This window comes from Heteronotia binoei, chromosome 8, assembly GCF_032191835.1.
Source record: "Heteronotia binoei isolate CCM8104 ecotype False Entrance Well chromosome 8, APGP_CSIRO_Hbin_v1, whole genome shotgun sequence".
Taxonomy (NCBI): Eukaryota; Metazoa; Chordata; class Lepidosauria; order Squamata; family Gekkonidae; genus Heteronotia; species Heteronotia binoei.
This window is the reverse complement of record NC_083230.1, coordinates 121,547,195-121,564,625: the sequence shown is the minus strand read 5'-3', so window position 1 is coordinate 121,564,625 and position 17,431 is coordinate 121,547,195.

Genomic DNA, 17,431 nt, shown 5'->3' with positions numbered 1-17,431 from the left:
TAGCCACCACCACCTGCGGCAGTGAATTCCATGTGTTAATCACCCTTGGGGTGAAGAAGGACTTCCTTTTTTCCGTTCTAACCCAGCTGCTCATGGAGTGCCCACAAGGTCTTGTGTTGTGAGAAAGGGAGCAAAGGACTTCTTTCTCTTCTTTCTCCATCCCTTGCATCATCTTGTCAACCTCTATCATGTCACCCCTTAGTCGACATTTCTCCAAGCTAAAGAGCCCCAAGGAGTTTCAGACCACTCTGGAGGGAACACCCTAAGAACCTTCACCAAAAGGATACCAGAGGTTTGTACCACATGCTTTTGTCAAGGGTGCCCCTGAAGGCACCCAGGATTGTGAAATATCAGGAGGCATTGGGGTGGAGCCTGAGGAAGGCAGGGTCTGGGAGAGACATCAATGGGATATAATGCCAGAGAGCTCACTTTCCAAAGCAATCAGTTCCTCCAGGTGAATTGATCTCTATCACCAGGCAATCAGTTGTAATCCCAGGAGATCTGGGAACTCACTGCCTCAGGATTATCCTCAAGAGTTATGTTCATAGGCAGTTTTGCATACTGGTTTCTCGGGTGGAAGGGCCCCGTGGCACAGAGTGTTAAAGCTGCAGTACTGCAGTCCTAAGCTCTGCTTACGACCTGAGTTCGATCCCCGGTGGAAGCTGGGTTTTCAGGTAGCTGGCTCGAGGTTGACTCAGCCTTCCATCCTTCTGAGGTCAGTAAAATGAGTCCCCAGCTTGCTGGGGCGGGGGGGGGGGTGGAGTGTAGATGACTGGGGAAGGCAAGGGCAAACCACCCTGTAAAAAGTCTGCAAAACATTGTGAAAGCAACATCACCCCAGAGTCGGAAACGACTGGTGATTGCACAGGGGACCTTTCCTTTTCTTCTAGGGTGGAGAATTACAGGAGTTGGTGGTTTGGACCTCTGTGTCCTGTTGTAGACCTGCCTGAGAGGCAGCTTGGTGTAGCAGTGAAGTGCGCGGGTTTGATTCCCCATGCCTCCACTTGCAGCTGCTGGAATGGCCTTGGGTCAGCCATATTTCTCACAGAGTTGTCCTTGAAAGGGCAGGTTCTGTCAGAGCTCTCTCAGCCCCACCCACCTCACAGGGTGGGGGAGGAAGATAAAGGAGATTGTGAGCCGCTCTGAGACTCTAATTCAGAGAGAAGGGAGGGCTATAAATATACGTTCTTCTTCCTCTTTCTGTGCAAAACAGGACATGGGGCTAGATGGACCACTGGTCTGATCATTCAGGGATCTCCTTACATTCCTCACTGCTTGTCTGCTTCAGCTCATGATGGGCAGCCCATATAGAACCAGGGCTTTGCATATTAGGCCACACACCCCTGATGTAGCCAATCCCCCAAGAGCTTACAAGGGTCTTAGTACAGGGCCTCCTGTAAGCTCCAGGAGAATTGGCTACATCATAGGGGTGTGGCCTCATATACAAAGGAGTTCCCGCTGCAAAAAAAGCCCTGCACGGAACACAGTGGAAAACATGAGTACATGAATCCAACTTATGCTGAACCAGATTTTAGTCCATCAAGGTCGGTATTGCCTACTCAGACCGGCAGCAGCTCTCCAGGATTTCAGACTAAGGTCTTTCTCATCACCTCCTGCCTGGTCCTCTTAAACCGGAGATGCTGGGGATTGAACCTGGGACCTTCTGCATGACAAGCAGATGCTCTACCACTGAGCCACGGCCCCTCCCCATGAAGCTGCCTTACACAGAATCAGACCCTTAAGTCAATAAAGGTCAGTATTGTCTACTCAGACTGGCAGCAGCTCTCTAGGGTCTCAGGCAGAGGTCTTTCCCATCCCATACTAAAATAATTGAATCATAGAGTTGGAAAAAAAACATCCAGGGTCATCTAGTCCAGCTTCCTGCATAATGCAGGAAATTCACAAGGACCTCCCCACCTTGTTGACCCCTGCTCCATACCCAGAAGGTAAACCACCTAGAAAACCTCTCTGTGCAACATAAAAATTAACTGTATATCATACTCAACTTATCCAATGTTTAATAATAATTATAATAGTAGCTCACAGTGATAAACAAACAATAATCATTACACAACACAAAATCCCTCCGGAACAGAAAACACTCGCCGCTCCTACTGTACTGTGGAACAATGTCCTGAAGAATGTTGTTGTGATGCAAGTCCGACAATATACAATCAATCAAAAGCCTTTATTGGCATATATCAACAGCTACAGAAATAATAAAACAGTCATATGCAGCTATACATTGGACAATCGATCCTTGATTACCAGACTCGAGAATAAAGCAACCTTTTCAGTTATTTCAGATGACAAATCATTCAGAAGACGGCAAACCTTTACAACGTCTGAGCAGCCTATCATGTTGAACCGAACTGGATCTAGAAACCTAAGGCATATAGTATCATATAGGGGACGATAAAGAAGAATATGGGACAATGAGTCAACATTTTAAATTACATATACATAGTCATAATGAAAGTGGGATTTTTTTATATCTACCTTAGGTAACGGCTGATGGAATTGTATCGCATCTAGCAAGGGTAAATGCTCTACGCAATTTTGGAACATGGAGAGTTGTTAAATAAGAAGGCAGATGACCAATAATTGGGAAAATGCCAAAATTCAGAGGGAAGCAAGATTTGTTCGCAGCACTCATTAGTTTTTGTAATTCATTATCTAAAATTCTGCATTTAATTACATAGTATGCATTTGTAAGAGGAAGCGTGTAAAGAGAATCCATAGACAAACCTAAGGCGATTATTTTCCTCTCTATGCAGGAAATCCATTTGGACAAGGAGGATTCAGACAGCATTTGGTATAAATAACTCCCACGGTTGGCCGAATAGTGCACATGTAGCCAATATTTGATTGATATAAGCCATGCTCTAGTTTCTAACATATTGAGACCTGTTTCTAGACAAAGAGTGGCATATGAGACACAACATGGTAGGCCCATGATTTTCCTAGCAAATTTGGACTGAACTCTTTCGACAATTTACTAAACCGGTCCAATATTGTTTCGAGTCCAAAGACTCTTCCTCCTGGGATCATCTTCTTCGTCGATAATTCAGTAGGTAAGTGGTGCCTTTTTATAATTGTTGTAGTCTCGTTGCATAGCAAAACACAACATTTCTTCTCACGTTCACAGCTCTATTCCTATTACTCCACTGAACGCCTTACAAATTGCCTTCATATCCATTTGAAATGGCAACCACAACAATGATTAAAAAAACCAATTCTATCACTGTGAGTTACTATTATAATTATTAGGAAACACTGGATAAGTTGAGCATGAGAGCCAGTTTGGTGTAGTGGTTAAGTGTGTGGACTCTTATCTGGGAGAACCGGGTTTGATTCCCCACTCCTCCACTTGTACCTGCTGGAATGGCCTTGGGTCAGCCATAGCTCTCTTATCTGGGAGAACCGGGTTTGATTCCCCACTCCTCCACTCGCAGCTGCTGGAATGGCCTATGGTTGTGAAAAGGAGATTGTGAGCCACTCTGAGGCTTTGAGATTCAGAGTATAGGAAGAAGAAGAAGACTGTAGATTTATATCCCCCCCCCTTCCTCTCCTTCCATTGAATCAGTTTGGTGTAGTGGTAAAGTGTGCGGACTCTTATCTGGGAGTTTGATTCCTCACTCCTCCACTTGCAGCTGCTGGAATGGCCTTGGGTCAGCCAGAGCTCTGGCAGAAGTTGTCCTTGAAAGGGTAGCTGCTGTGAGAGCCCTCTCAGCCCCACCCACCTCACTGGGTGTTTGTTGTGGGGGAAGGAGATAAAGGAGATTGTAAGCCGCTCTGAGTCTTTGATTCAGAGAGAAGGACGGGGTATAAATCTGCAATTCTTCTTCTATTCTTCTTCAGGATGTACAATTAATTTTTATGTTGCACTGAGAGCTTTTCTAGGTGGTTTGTTGTGCACCGAAGCCTCCATGGTCCCGGCTTGTTTGCCATACCCAGAAGATGGCAAAAAAAAAAAAACCTCTCCAGGATCCCTGGCCAAGCTGGCCTGGAGAAAAATTGCTTCTTGACCCCAAAGTGGTGGTCAGTATTTCCCTGGCATGTAAGGAAGGGCCATGAGAACTAAGCACTGGTGCAACCCTTCCTGCCCACCCTCTCATGATCTACCTAAATCCACAGAATTAGCCTTATTGTCAGGTAGCCTCTGTTTAAAAACCGCCAAAGGAGAGCCCACCACCTCCCGAGGAAGCCTGTTCCACTTCTCTAACCATTAGGAAGTTCTTCTGTTCGGTGTAGTGGTTAAGTGTGCAGAAGCTTATCTGGGAGAACCAGGTTTGATTCCCCACTCCTCCACTTGCACTGCTGGAATGGCCTTGGGTCAGCCAGAGCTATCTTATCTGGGAGAACCAGGTTGGATTCCCCCCTTCTCCACTTGCAGCTGCTGGAATGGCCTTGAGTCAGCCAGAGCTCTCTTATCTGGGAGAACTGGGTTTGATTCCCCACTCCTCCACTTGCAGCTGCTGAAATGGCCTTGGCAGCTTCTGGGAGAGCTCTCTCAGCCCCACCCACCTCGCAGGGTGTCTGTTGTGGGGGAGAAAGATAAAGGAGATTGTGAGCCACTCTGAGGCTTTGAGATTCGGAGTATAGGAAGAAGAAGAAGACTGTAGATTTATACTCCTCCCTTCTCTCCTTCCATTGAATCAGTTTGGTGTAGTGGTGAAGTGCGCAGACTCTTATCCGGGAGAAGTTCTTATCAAGAAGTTCTTCTGTTCGGTGTAGTGGTTAAGTGCGCAGAAGCTTATCTGGGAGGACCGGGTTTGATTCCCCACTCCTCCACTTGCACCTGCTGGAATGGCCTTGGGTCAGCCATAGCTCTGGCAGAGGTTGTCCTTGAAAGGGCAGCTGCTGTGAGAGCCCTCTCAGCCCCACCCACCTCACAGAGTGTCTGTTGTGGGGGAGGAAGGTAAAGGAGATGGTGAGCTGCTCTGAGACTCTGAGATTCGGAGTGGAGGGCGGGATATAAATCCAATATCTTCTTCTTCCTTATGTCGAGCCGGAAACTCTTTTGATTTAATTTCAATTAAATGTTTACTACCTGGTCCTTTCAACTAGAGTTGCCAAGTCTAACTCAAAAAATATCTGGGGACTTTGGGGTGCAGCCAGGCGCAAGGTTGTGACATGCACAACTGAATTTGGAAGGGAGTTCTGGCCATCACATTTAAAGGGATCGCAAAGTGCTCCTTTTAAATGCCTTCCTTCCACAGGAAATAATGGAGGAGAGGGGCACCTTTTTGGGGGGCTCAGAGAACTGAACCTGCTGGTCTAATCTTTTTGAAACTTGATGGACGATTTGAAGAGAGCTACCAGATGCTATGCTGAAAATCTGGTGCCTCTACCTCAAAAAACAGCCTCTTTTGATCCCCAGATACATACATATGGATCCTTCACTATACCCTGTGGGAATTGATCTCCTGCCCCCAGCTGGGGATTGGCAACCCTATCTTCAATTTAAGTTGCTCAGGGCTTAACATGGGACTTTCTGCACACCAAGCCAATACTGTACTGCTGATACACAGCCCCTCCTCAAAACTCTGCACCATGTTTACTGTGGGTACTCTCCAGTGTAAATTACATGCAACTCAAAGCACGGTAAACATGAACGCATGATGCTGCTTTGGGAAACTGAGATAACTGGAAAGCATTATTGGTCGCAGCAAACAATACAAGGCACTTATCTGCAATATAATCCTCCCAGCAGCTTCTGGTGTTTGCAACGGGAACATCTCAGGCCATTAGTAACTAACCCTCTGAGTAATTAGACTATGAAAAAGTGGTGGAGGGTATTTATGGAGATGATGATTGATTAGCAATTTCCCCACTCAGCGCTGGTGATTCCAGCCCCGCCTCAATCTGGTTTCTTAGTGAACGATGGTACAGAATCGTTTCCAGCAAGCCGTAAAATGACTTTAAGTTGATGTTATTTTTTTATGGTCGGAACTTGAATTGGAGAGATAGGCGCTGGTTTTTAAGCCTTGTCTTCCAGAAACACTTCAACGATGGGCCTCTCTCTGTCTTGGGCAGCTTGGTAGAAGAAGAAGAAGAAGAAGAAGAAGAAGAAGAAGAAGAAGAAGAAGAAGAAGAAGAAGAAGAAGAAGAAGAAGAAGAAGAAGAAGAAGAAGAAGAAGAAGAAGAAGAAGAAGAAGAAGAAGAAGAGGAAGGAAGAAGAAGAGGAATAGGAAGAAGAGGAGGAGGAAGAAGAAAAAGAAGAGGAAGTAGAAGAAGAGGGAGAAGAGGAAGAAGAAGAAAATGAGGAAGAGGAGGAAGAGGAAGGAAGAAGAAGAGGAAGAGGAAGAAGAGGAGGAGGAGGAAGAAAAGGAAGAGGAAGAAGAGGAAGGAGAAGAAGGAGAAGAAGAAGAGGAGGAGGAGATTGGATTTATACCCCGCTCTTCACTACCCGAAGGAGTTTCAGAGTGGCTTACAATCTCCTTTCCCTTCCCCACAACAGACACCCTGTGAGGAAGGTGGGGATGAGAGAGTGCTCCCAGAACTGCTCTTGAGAGGAACAGCTCTGAGAGAACTTAGACAGATTCAAGGTCACATAGGCAGGTGCAAATGGAGGAGTGGGGGATCAAACCCAGTTCTCCCAGATTAGAGTAAATTGGCTCTCTGAGTGACTAGTGTTGGACTTGAGGAAGAAGACTGGGCTCGAATCCTCCCTCAGTCTTAAAGCTCACTTTGCTATCTTCCAGCCTGATCAGTCGGTTGGAAAGATACATTGAAACATGCGCAAACTACTCTTGCAGGACAGATTATGGTACAAATGAGTTCAACTGTTTAACCTGCAGAATGGGTTAAACAGAGTTCCAGATTAAAGGAGAATCATATTAGGGGTACAAATGAGTTCACACAGTACAAGAACTCATGGGCATTCAATGAAATTGCTGAGCAGTCGGGTTAGAACTGATAAAAGGAAGTCCTTCACCCAAAGGGTGATTAACATGTGGAATTCACTGCCACAGGAGGTGGTGGCGGCTACAAGCATAGACAGCAGTCAGCTTCAAGAGGGGAATGGATAAGCATATGGAGTAGAGGTCCATCAGTGGCTATTAGCCACAGCTTATCGTTGGAACTCTCTGTCTGAGGCAGTGATGCTCTGTATTCTTGGTGTTTGGGGGGCACAGTGGAAGGGCTTCTAGACCCACTGGTGGACCTCTTGATGGCACTTGGGTTTTTTGGCCACCGTGTGACACAGAATGTTGGACTGGATGGGCTATTGGCCTGACCCAACATGGCTTCTCTTCTGTTCTTATGTGACACAGAGTGTTGGACTGGATGGGCCATTGGCCTGATCCAACATGGCTTCTCTTATGTTCTTATGTGACACAGAGTGTTGGACTGGATGGGCCATTGGCCTGATCCAACATGGCTTCTCTTGTGTCCTTATGTTCTAATGGCAAATGTATCTTTTAGTGCATTTCGATCCTGTTCTTCCTTTGAGGAATTCATAGCGGTGAGTGGTGAGATCTCTCCTCTTCCATTTCGCTCTCACAACACCCTCTGAGATAGATCCAGGGCTTTTTTTTTTAGTAGCAGGAACGCCTAAGACCTTCTGCATGCCAAGCAGATGCTCAAAGCTTCAGTCTTTAAGAACTAGAAAAGATGGCGTGAAACCACAGAAAGGGTAAAACAGAGTTCCAGATTCAAGGAGAATCATACTAGGGGCAGAAAGATAAGGAATAAATAAAACAAAATTTGTGTCAGGGGATGACTAACAATTTCTGTTAGTCTTTAAGGTGCTCCTGGACACTTGCTGTTCTCTACTGCTACAGACAGATGAACACAATGACCCATCTTGATCTATCCAGGACTTTTTTTGTAGCAGGACTTCCTTTGCATATTAGGCTACACCCCCCTGATGTAGCCAATCCTCCAAGAGCTTACAGGGCTCTTCATACAGGGCCTGCTGAGAGCTCCAGGAGGGTTGGCTGCATCAGGGGTGTGTGGCCTAATAGGCAAAGGAGGTCCTGCTGGAATTCCTTACAGGGCTCTTCGTACAGGGCCTACTGAGAGCTCCAGGAGGATTGGCTGCATCAGGGGGGCGTGGCCTAATATGCAAAGGAGGTCCTGCTAGAATTCCTTACAGGGCTCTTCGTACAGGGCCTGCTGTAAGCTCCAGGAGGATTGGCTGCATCAGGGGAGCGTGGCCTAATATGCAAAGGAGGTCCTGTTAGAATTCCTTACAGGGCTTTTCGTACAGGGCCTACTGTAAGCTCCAGGAGGACTGGCTACATCAGGGGTGTGCGGTCTAATATGCAAAGGAGTTCCTGCTACTAAAAAAAGCCCTGGATCTATCTCAGAGGTTGTGAGAGTGAGTGGAAGAAGAGCGATCCACGCTCACCGCTATGAATTCACCGAAGGAAGAACAGGATCAAAATGAGCTAAAAGATACATGTCATTGATTGAGCCGTGGGTTTGGTTCAGTCCCTGCATTCCTGGTCAATGGCGCAGAACATCCTGAATAGCAAGCAGCCTTGGTTAGTGCTTTCTTGGTATCTCTCCCATGGGATCTGGAGAACTGGGCAAAGGAAGCTCTGGCTCTTTCCATCCTTCCCCAGGGGATCAGGAGGGGGAGGAGCCTCAGCCAAGAAAAGGAAGAGAGGCTTGGCTCAGAGGTCCATCAGGGTATTGTTGGAACTCTCTGTCTGGGGCAAGTGATGCTCTGTATTCTTGGTGCTTGGAGGGGCAACAGTGGGAGGGCTTCTAGTGTCCTGGCCCCATTAGTGAATCTCCTGATGGCACTTGGGTTTTAGCCACAGTGTGACACAGAGTGTTGGACTGGATTGGCCATTGGCCTGATCCAACATGGCTTCTCTTAGTTCCAATGTGACACAGAGTGTTGGAATGGATGGACCATTGGCCAGATCCAACATGGCTTCTCTCATGTTCTAATGTGACACAGAGTATTGGAATGAATGGACCGTTGGCCTGATCCAACATGGCTTCTCTTATGTTCTTACGTGACACAGAGTGTTGGACTAGATGGGCAATTGGCCTGATCCAACATGGCTTCTCTTATGTTCTCCACTCAGCAGTACAGTAGTATTCTGGATATCCTGGACTCAACCCATTTTAAGGTGACTCCAACCAAGAGTTGGGGTTTTTTGGCCGCTGTGTGACACCGAGTGTTGCTCTGGATGGGCCAGTGGCCTGATCCAACATGGCTTCTCTTATGTTCTTATGTGACACCGAGTATTGGACTGGATGGGCTATTGGCCTGATCCAGCATGGCTTCTCTTATGTTCTTATGTGACACAGAGTGTTGGACTGGATGGGCCAGTGGCCTGATCCAACATGGCTTCTCTTATGTTTTGACATGACTGTAAGACCAAGAGTGAGCGTCCCCAAGACATACACAAAATCCCAGCCTGGGTGTCGTCAGAGAACAGATGACTATGGTCAGGCCAGGCTTGCATTAAACCCAAACCACAGGGCCCCCGCGAGTGGAGTGTCACTCATACGGGAAAGAAGTCATTGCTGTTTTATTTTTCCATAAGTGCCGTTTGTATTCCTGTCCCCCACCCACCCCCTTCACGCCTCGCTGGCTTTAACTTGCCTCCGACCCAGCTGCGAAACCAGACATCAAATATAATTTTGATAGATCTGAGTTATTAATTTCCTTGATGGCCCAGGTGTTGGCGAGGGGGAGCTCGAAATGATCTTCTGACCTACTGTAATATACTTAATAGAACATGGCTCCCCATTTAGCCGGGCGAGGAAGGGGGAAACAGAGAGGGAATTCATAAATACGTTCATTGTTTTTACCTGCTGCGACTGATTGAACGCAATCAGATTGAGAAAGAAGAAAAAGGCTACAAAAGGAGGAGTGCTTTCACGAAATGTCTTGTTTTTGTTTTAATTTCCTGTGTCGGCACAACGTTATCACAATGACAGAAAAACATGGGCTTGGTCCAGTCTTTTGCGAGTGTAACACCTACACATCGAGATAAACCCACAGGGCATGTCAGAATCTTGCTTTCTAACTTTTCCTGCTCAGCTCTTATGCAAAGGAGGTGCTGCTAGAATTCCTTACAGGGCTCTTCGTACAGGGCCTGCTGTAAGCTCCAGGAGGATTGGCTGCATCAGAGGGGTGTGGCCTAATATGCAAAGGAGGTCCTGCTAGAATTCCTTACAGGGCTCTTCGTACAGGGCCTGCTGAGAGCTCCAGGAGGATTGGCTACATCAGGGGGGCGTGGCCTAATATGCAAAGGAGGTCCTGCTAGAATTCCTTACAGGGCTCTTCGTACAGGGCCTGCTGAGAGCTCCAGGAGGATTGGCTACATCAGGGGTGTGTGGCCTGATATGCAAAGGAGGTCCTTTGCATATTAGGCCACACACCCCTGATGTAGCCAATCCTCCTGGAGCTCTCAGTAGGCCCTGTACGAAGAGCCTTGTAAGGAATTCTAGCAGGCCCTCCTTTGCATATTAGGCCACACACCCTGATACAGCCAATCCTCCTGGAGCTTACAGTAGGCCCTGTACAAAGAACCCTGTAAGCTCTGGGAGGATTGGCTACATCAGCAGGGTTTGGCCTAATATGCATAGGAGTTTCTGCCACAAAAAAGGCTTTGAAAGTACTGCTGGCTAAGAAGGGATCTGGAAATTATGGAAATCTGAAAGATAAAGGTTGTTCTCTTGTATGTCATCAAAGCTTGATTTGGGGGGGAGGAGGTGTTTGAGATGAAGATTTAGCACTTCAGCACGGTGGGATTTGTGCTATATAAATATTGCAATGTGCCAGTGAGTGGTCGATTCAAAACCTTCTTTAAAAGGCCCTTTGTTGTTTTACAGCAAAAACCATTGGCATCGCTGATGGAACTGCTGTTGCGAAAACGCCTGTCGTGGAGGCTGGGGTGGGGAGAGAAATGGATCTTTCACCCTTTAAAAAAAAATAATTTGATAACCTTATTATCCCATCAGAAAGGCCAGTGTCTGCAGCCGCGATGTGGACTAATGGCGAGGCTGAACGGGCTTTGATTTCCTTTTAATAGCCGTCGGAATCAGCTGAGAGTTGTGTATTATCTGGTTATAATGGCCCCGAGAGGGGCAGATGGATAATTTTATGATGGAGAGAGGAATAAAAAGAGTAGTGCTCTTTCTTTCTTTCTTTGCAAAGGGAAACAAAATGGGTAACACAGAAATGAATGCTCCCAGGGTGTTGGAAATGCAGCATCCTTTCAAAGGGAAGAAACTCTTTCCCTCTTACGAACCCTCCCATCGAGTGGCAATGGCTTTGAGACGGAGAGGCAACAGGTGGCTTCGGCTGCGGTTAATGTGGTTTAAAAGGATCCCCGCCCCCAAAGAATCCTCGTCCCAAAATACCGAGTTGTAACGTCCATCAGTAGAACACGGCCAATGCTAGGGTTTTGGAGAGCCAGTATGGTGTAGCAGTTAAGTGTGTGGACCCTTATCTGGGAGTACTGGGTTTGATTCCCCACTCCTCCACTTGCACCTGCTGGAATGGCCTTGGGTCAGCCAGAGCTCTATTATCTGGGAGAACCGGGTTTGATTCCCCACTCCTCCACTTGCACCTGCTGGAATGGCCTTGGGTCAGCCAGAGCTCTATTATCTGGGAGAACCGGGTTTGATTCCCCACTCCTCCACTTGCAGCTGCTGGAATGGCCTTGGGTCAGCCAGAGCTCTCTTATCTGGGAGAACCGGGCTTGATTCCCCACTCCTCCACTTGCAGCTGCTGGAATGGCCTTGGGTCAGCCAGAGCTCTCTTATCTGGGAGAACCAAGCTTCATTCTCCACTCCTCCACTTGCACCTGCTGGAATGGCCATGGGTCAGCCAGAGCTCTCTTATCTGGGAGAACCGGGTTTGATTCCCCACTCCTCCATTTGCACCTGCTGGAATGGCCTTGGGTCAGCCAGAGCTATTGCAGAGATTTTCCTTGAAAGGGCAGCTTCTGGGAGAGCCCTCACAGCCCCACCCGGCGATGGTTAGGGTGTCTGTTGTGGGGGAGGAAGGGAAAGGAGATTGTGAACCACTCTGAGACTCTTGAGTGGAGGGGGGAATATAAATCCAATGACTTCTTCTTTTGGTGCCCTAGGCAAGCTGCCCACTAGAACCTACCCCTCCTCCAAAAAAAATTAAAAACCAGAATTGTAGGAGAAATGAAGAAACTCAAAACTATTTACATTTTTAATGTACAGTTTTTTTATTTAAAATATCATTTAAAAAAAACTTGAGATTAAGCAATAAAAATTGTGAGAAGACTACTTAATCCTTTTTAGCTGGAGGTGCCAGGGACAAGACCTTCCCATGACCATTCCTACTCGGTCCTTTTAGCTGGAGGTGCCAGGGACAAGACCATCACAGGACCATCTCTACTTGATCCTTTTTAGCTGGAGGTGCGAGGGACAAGACCTTCACAGGTCCATCTCTACTTGATCCTTTTTAGCTGGAGGTGCCAGGGACAAGACCTTCACAAGACCATCTCTACTGGATCCTTTTTAGCTGGAGGTGCCAGGGACAAGACTTTCACAAGACCATCTCTACTTGATCCTTTTTAGCTGGAGGTGCCAGGGACAAGACCTTCACAAGACCATCTCTACTGGATCCTTTTTAGCTGGAGGTGCCAGGGACAAGACCTTCACATGACCATTTCTACTTGATCCTTTAGCTGGAGGTGCCAGGGACAAGACCTTCACATGACCATCTCTACTTGATCCTTTTTAGCTGGAGGTGCCAGGGACAAGACCTTCACAAGACTATCTCTACTGGATCCTTTTTAGCTGGAGGTGCCAGGGACAAGACCTTCACAGGACCATCTCTACTTGATCCTTTTTAGCTGGAGGTGCCAGGGACAAGACCTTCTCATGACAATCTCTACTCGATCCTTTTTAGCTGGAGGTGCCAGGGACAAGACCTTCACAAGACCATCTCTACTTGATCCTTTTAGCTGGAGGTGCCAGGGACAAGACCTTCACAAGACCATCTCTACTTGATCCTTTTAGCTGGAGGTGCCAGGGACAAGACCTTCTCATGACCATCTCTACTTGATCCTTTTACCTGGAGGTGCCAGGGACAAGACCTTCACAAGACCATCTCTACTTGATCCTTTTAGCTGGAAGTGCCAGGGACAAGACCTTCACAAGACCATCTCTACTTGATCCTTTTTAGCTGGAGGTGCCAGGGACAAGACCTTCACATGACCATCTCTACTGGATCCTTTTTAGCTGGAGGTGCCAGGGACAAGACCTTCACATGACCATCTCTACTTGATCCTTTTTAGCTGGAGGTGCCAGGGACAAGACCTTCTCATGACAATCTCTACTCGATCCTTTTTAGCTGGAGGTTCCAGGGACAAGACCTTCACAAGACCATCTCTACTTGATCCTTTTAGCTGGAGGTGCCAGGGACAAGACCTTCACAAGACCATCTCTACTTGATCCTTTTTAGCTGGAGGTGCCAGGGACAAGACCTTTGTTAGGGTAACTGCTCTCAAAATGAGATTGGGGAATTAGATTGAGAGACAGCTGGCCCAATAGGAATCTTTGTTATCTGTGTATACCAGGCTCAACCATTCAGACAGTCAATGCTCAATAAAAGGACTCTAATTTAATAAAACCCAATTGTAATTTATTTGGAATAATAGTTCTTTCACACAAGATAAAAATACAAAACAATCACACATTCACACAGGCCTAAAGAAATACAGATAGATCGATAGGGGTAACATATATGGGTAGACAGACAGGGCGATAATTACCATCGTAGTCTTCCAGGAAGGTTCCAATGGCGACTTAAGAGGACAGGGGAAATGGACCCAACACTGTGGCCAGAATTGGGGATGGATCTAGACAGCGGGTAATAGGGGTTGCTGAATAGAAAGCACACATGAGTGGAGTTGGGTCAGAGGTTAAATAGACTCTCTTAGACCCCTAAGGTGCTGGGAGGTCTTGGGGAGGAGCAGGGGGAGGCTCTGCGATGACCAAGAAGGCTGGACATCCCTTGCTGACACCTAATTGGATGCCAGTTTTGACCAATGAACTTCACCTTAGTCTGGTGAACCTGGAAATTTCCAAGCTGCAATGCTGCCTGGGGCGGCTCCAAGGTATTAGACTGGGGTGAGAATGGGAATGGCTGGATACTTAAGGTTAAATGGGATTAGCTGGGAAGGTGACAATAGGGAATCAAATACATGGCCTAGGTACCACCCGGGTTAGACAAAAGACTTGATGAAGACAGGAGATGTCCTTCCTCTTATCTCATCTTCTGCTGGGCAAGATTTATTGTTCTGGTATTGCTGGGCAATTAGGATCAACAGTGGAGCTATTAATCCATTCATGAGGTAAATGGGTTGCTTGCAGGCTAGGGTGTGTACGTGTGACTTTCCCACTAAGAAGGAATGAGTTCAGCCTGGCAGGGTATGCTTGGGTCAGGAAAGCAAGATGGATTCTGCTGTTGTTAAGCCTTTGGTTCATGGAGATAGGCTGGAAACATGGTGGCCTGGCTTCTTCCACTGCAGTGGCCAAGACTGGGCACACAAGGAGCAGCTGGAGCATGTCTGTAGTTCTGGCTAATACCCTTCAGAGATGTAGAATGCAAAGCTGAGGCTTATGGTATCCACACAAGCCTTAGAAACTGCAAGCAAAGTCCACTTCTTAGAGCAGATGTGTGAGAGTGAACTCTCCAGGCACCCTGGCAACCACACTGGCGATCACGATGTCCACATGTATGAAAAGTAGGGGGCTTTTCCTCACACCTTCACATGAACATCTCTACTGGATCCTTTTTAGCTGGAGGTGCCAGGGACAAGACCTTCACATGACCATCTCTACTGGATCCTTTTTAGCTGGAGGTGCCAGGGACAAGACCTTCACATGACCATCTCTGCTGGATCATTTTTAGCTGGAGGTGCCAGGGACAAGACCTTCTCATGACAATCTCTACTCGATCCTTTTTAGCTGGAGGTGCCAGGGACAAGACCTTCACAAGACCATCTCTACTTGATCCTTTTAGCTGGAGGTGCCAGGGACAAGACCTTCTCATGACCATCTCTACTTGATCCTTTTAGCTGGAGGTGCCAGGGACAAGACCTTCACATGACCATCTCTACTGGATCCTTTTTAGCTGGAGGTGCCAGGGACAAGACCTTCACATGACCATCTCTACTGGATCCTTTTTAGCTGGAGGTGCCAGGGACAAGACCTTCTCATGACCATCTCTACTTGATCCTTTCTAGCTCGAGGTGCCAGGGACAAGACCTTCACATGACCATCTCTACTTGATTCTTTTAGCTGGAGGTTCCAGGGACAAGACCTTCACATGACCTTCTCTACTTGATCCTTTTTAGCTGGAGGTGCGAGGGACAAGACTTTCACAGGACCATTTCTACTTGATCCTTTTAGTTGCAGGTGCCAGGGACAAGACCTTCACAGGACCATTCCTACTCGATCCTTTTAGTTGGAGGTGCCAGGACAAGACCATCACAGGACCATCTCTACTTGATCCTTTTTAGCTGGAGGTGCCAGGGACAAGACCTTCACATGACCATTTCTACTTCATCCTTTAGCTGGAGGTGCCAGGGACAAGACCTTCACATGACCATCTCTACTGGATCCTTTTTAGCTGGAGGTGCCAGGGACAAGACCTTCACAAGACCATCTCTACTTGATCCTTTTTAGCTGGAGGTGCCAGGGACAAGACCTTCACATGAACATCTCTACTGGATCCTTTTTAGCTGGAGGTGCCAGGGACAAGACCTTCACATGACCATCTCTACTGGATCCTTTTTAGCTGGAGGTGCCAGGGACAAGACCTTCACATGACCATCTCTGCTGGATCATTTTTAGCTGGAGGTGCCAGGGACAAGACCTTCTCATGACAATCTCTACTCGATCCTTTTTAGGTGGAGGTGCCAGGGACAAGACCTTCACAAGACCATCTCTACTTGATCCTTTTAGCTGGAGGTGCCAGGGACAAGACCTTCTCATGACCATCTCTACTTGATCCTTTTAGCTGGAGGTGCCAGGGACAAGACCTTCACATGACCATCTCTACTGGATCCTTTTTAGCTGGAGGTGCCAGGGACAAGACCTTCACATGACCATCTCTACTTGATCCTTTTTAGCTGGAGGTGCCAGGGACAAGACCTTCTCATGACCATCTCTACTTGATCCTTTTTAGCTCGAGGTGCCAGGGACAAGACCTTCACATGACCATCTCTACTTGATTCTTTTAGCTGGAGGTTCCAGGGACAAGACCTTCACATGACCTTCTCTACTTGATCCTTTTTAGCTGGAGGTGCCAGGGACAAGACTTTCACAGGACCATTTCTACTTGATCCTTTTAGTTGCAGGTGCCAGGGACAAGACCTTCACAGGACCATTCCTACTCGATCCTTTTAGTTGGAGGTTCCAGGACAAGACCTTCACATGACCATCTCTACTTGATCCTTTTTAGCTAGAGGTGCCAGGGACAAGACCTTCACATGGCCATTTCTACTTGACCCTTTTAGATGGAGGTGCCAGGGACAAGACCTTCTCATGACAATCTCTACTCGATCCTTTTAGCTGGAGGTGCCAGGGACAAGACATTCACAGGACCATCTCTACTTGATCCTTTTAGCTGGAGGTGCCAGGGACAAGACCTTCACATGACCATTTCTACTTGTTCCTTTAGCTGGAGGTGCCAGGGACAAGACCTTCACATGACCATCTCTACTGGATCCTTTTTAGCTGGAGGTGCCAGGGACAAGACCTTCTCATGACCATCTCTACTCGATCCTTTTTAGCTGGAGGTGCCAGGGACAAGACCTTCACATGACCATCTCTACTTGATCCTTTTTAGCTGGAGGTTCCAGGGACAAGACCTTCACAGGACCATCTCTACTTGATCCTTTTAGCTGGAGGTTCCAGAGACAAGACCTTCACAGGACCATCTCTACTTGATCCTTTTTAGCTGGAGGTGCCAGGGACAAGACCTTCACATGACCATTTCTACTTCATCCTTTAGCTGGAGGTGCCAGGGACAAGACCTTCACATGACCATCTCTACTGGATCCTTTTTAGCTGGAGGTGCCAGGGACAAGACCTTCACATGACCTTTTTAGCTGAAGGTGCCAGGGACAAGACCTTCACATGACCATCTCTACTTGATCCTTTTAGCCAGAGGTGCCAATGACAAGACCTTGTGCATGCGAGACAGATTCTCTACCACTGAGCGGTGGCTCCCACCCCATGGCTCTATAAAACCAAAGTAGGAAGGATGAGTGGCAGCACACAACTTCTACAGGAGCCGGTTTTTAGAAACTGTAATTGACTTTTCTTCAGCTTTTACAATTGGTTAATTTATCCCTGCTGGGCTCTGATGAGCGCACTGCACAGGTGCTATCCGCATTCGCGTTTCCTGGGTCTGTAACAGACCTGGGGAATGCAAAACCGGCAGAGTAGTATCTGCTCTTCATGG